Genomic DNA, 2,349 nt, shown 5'->3' with positions numbered 1-2,349 from the left:
GTCGAAGATCCCCTTGATGCTGCAAGTAGCACATGAAGAAGAAGAACAAAACGAAGCTGCCTTAGAGAGGTAATCAAGCAAGCAAACAGAAGCAACAGTGTAGTACAGAATGTATCACTATAGCAAGGGCATAATTTTTGTACTAGTTAAAATCGAACATGGTTTGTACTTCTCACATAAATCTTTACTCTTGTAAATTCAAAGCTATGTTTGATCCCAGAGGACATGAGATGATGATTATAATGTATGACACCCTACTGAAGCAACAAACAACTCCTGACTTATTACTACAAAGAAAATAGTTCTTCCCAAGCCTCCATTTTAACAATGTATAAATCTGAGTGAATAGATGTACTCTAGAGCTATGCTGGAACCACTAGCAGAATAAAAAAATAGAGTCCATGGAAAATCTGGCAACAGCGGATGTACTGTACTGATAACATTAGACTAGAACTAAGAGCCTCAGAGATCTTGGTGGTTAAGATCATCAAGTGGGATAAACCCATTAAGAGTAGCAAATATTGTGATAACATCACAGGCTCAAAGGAAAATAAACACCAGCAAACTATTGAATGAATTAAAACCCAAAACAGAGAAAAATCTCTTAAAGAACACAAAATGGCATGGTTTGTCAGAAGTAGCTGGTTCTGATAATCATGAAGTATTAGTGGGAATCCAAATGATTTTCTTCATCACGCAGAAGCATGCAAAAGACCCAATATAACACAAAGAGCAACAAGGTTGCGACCAACACAAGGAGTGCATGTACGGCCAGTCATAAAGCGGTGCAAATGTAATACAGGAGATGCCATCATCCATCAGAAGTAGTTGGTTACACTAATCATGAAATATCAGTGGGAATCCGAACGATTTTCTTCATCACCCGGAATCATGCAGTTTAACCCAACAGAATGCAATGAGCAATAAGGTTCATAACCAATGAAGGAATGCATGTACAGTCAGTCTAAAGCAGTAAAAATGTGCAAATGTACTTTAGGAGATGGCATGACCGGTCGATTTTGTTCATCACCCAGGTAATGCACATCTCATCAGCCAGCAGAACACAAAAAAGAGGATACAAAAAGTCCTGCTAAGAGGTTTGCAAAAAATCAAAGGAAAGTATTTGCTCAATAATAAAGGAGTACATATGTAGTCCAAGAGATGGCATGATCTGTCAGAAGTATCTGGTTGTAATAATCATGAAAATCAATGGGAATCCGAACGATTTTCTTCATCACCCAGATCATGCACATCTCAGACAGCAGAACATCACAAGTAACATATGTAAAATAATGATTCTGAGCATGAGCAAACAAAATTCTTCACAGTACTATAAAGCATGAAGTGCGACTGGTTTCTAAAATCCATGGGAATCATCATAAACATTTTTGTATTGCATACCAAATGATTTACCACCAGGAGAGTTTATATGACAAAAGCTGAAGGCGTACCTATTAGAGTACCAGTAAATCAGACTGAACTTTCATAGAATGATTAGTATAACTAGACCCATTTTAGTTTAGCATTACATAGAAGACTAGTCTTAACAGACTGGTAGCAGTCGCACAAGCAACTATTGAGCACTAAAGAAACAGGACAGGGAAACAGAATACCCTGATGGTGCCCAGGCTGTAGCCTCAGAACCCTGCAAAACCACAAGCGACGTCAACATCAAACACACATATAAGACGCACGCCAAGATCTAGAAGGCCATGCGCGTGCCTGAAGGTACAACACCACCATGAAACGCCGGGACGATAGAGGAGCAATGGAAGGGAGGGAGAGGGTAAGGGGCGGAGTACCTGCGGCGGGGCTGACACGGCCGAGCGCGACGACCCGCTGGCTGGCGATCCAGAATTGGTCGTGCGGGAGCAGGCTGCACCCTTCCCCGGCGAGGCCCTGCACGCGCGCAAAAACAATGAACACCCGTCAGCCTCCGCCACCATACCGCCGCATGCAGATTTGAGGGGCATGAGGCACCGCTCACCTTGAAGAAGGGCGCGGTGTAGAGGAGCGCCGCCGCGAGCACCACCGCCACGGCCAGCAGTGGCAACACCCGGCCAGTCCCAGCCGCCATCGCTCGTCGACTCCCTCTCCTCCTCTGTGTCTGCGTGCAGCAGTGAGAGTCTAGTCCCCATCCGGGCAGGGCTGGCGACGGGAAGCTGTGGCGATGTTGATCTGGATCGAATCGAGATCTAAGGGAGGGAGAGGGTGGCGGCTATGGGTGTGCGGAATCCGGTAGAGTGAGTGGAAGGGGAGGCGGAGGAGGTGGGGATCCGGCTCATGGAGAAGAGTGAGCGGAGGGGGACGGCGATGTTGGGCGGAATCGATGGGGGCGGCGGCGCACGG

At 45.8% G+C, this 2,349-nt stretch overlaps 1 non-coding gene and 3 pseudogenes across 1 annotated transcript; all 4 read right to left on the bottom strand.

Moving 5' to 3' along the window:
• Positions 1-458: 458 nt before the first annotated feature.
• LOC119296442 lies at positions 459-541 on the bottom strand. Its single transcript, XR_005145208.1, has one exon. It is a non-coding gene; the product is annotated as a small nucleolar RNA SNORD24 (small nucleolar RNA).
• Positions 542-626: 85 nt separating this feature from the next.
• LOC119296501 lies at positions 627-702 on the bottom strand (annotated as a pseudogene).
• Positions 703-813: 111 nt separating this feature from the next.
• Positions 814-889, bottom strand: LOC119296500 (annotated as a pseudogene).
• Positions 890-1,169: 280 nt separating this feature from the next.
• Positions 1,170-1,244, bottom strand: LOC119296499 (annotated as a pseudogene).
• Positions 1,245-2,349: the final 1,105 nt, after the last annotated feature.

Source organism: Triticum dicoccoides, chromosome 4B (assembly GCF_002162155.2).
Source record: "Triticum dicoccoides isolate Atlit2015 ecotype Zavitan chromosome 4B, WEW_v2.0, whole genome shotgun sequence".
In the NCBI taxonomy this organism is placed as follows: domain Eukaryota; kingdom Viridiplantae; phylum Streptophyta; class Magnoliopsida; order Poales; family Poaceae; genus Triticum; species Triticum dicoccoides.
Note: the sequence above shows the minus strand (reverse complement) of the source record. Positions and strands in the feature narration are given on the sequence as shown.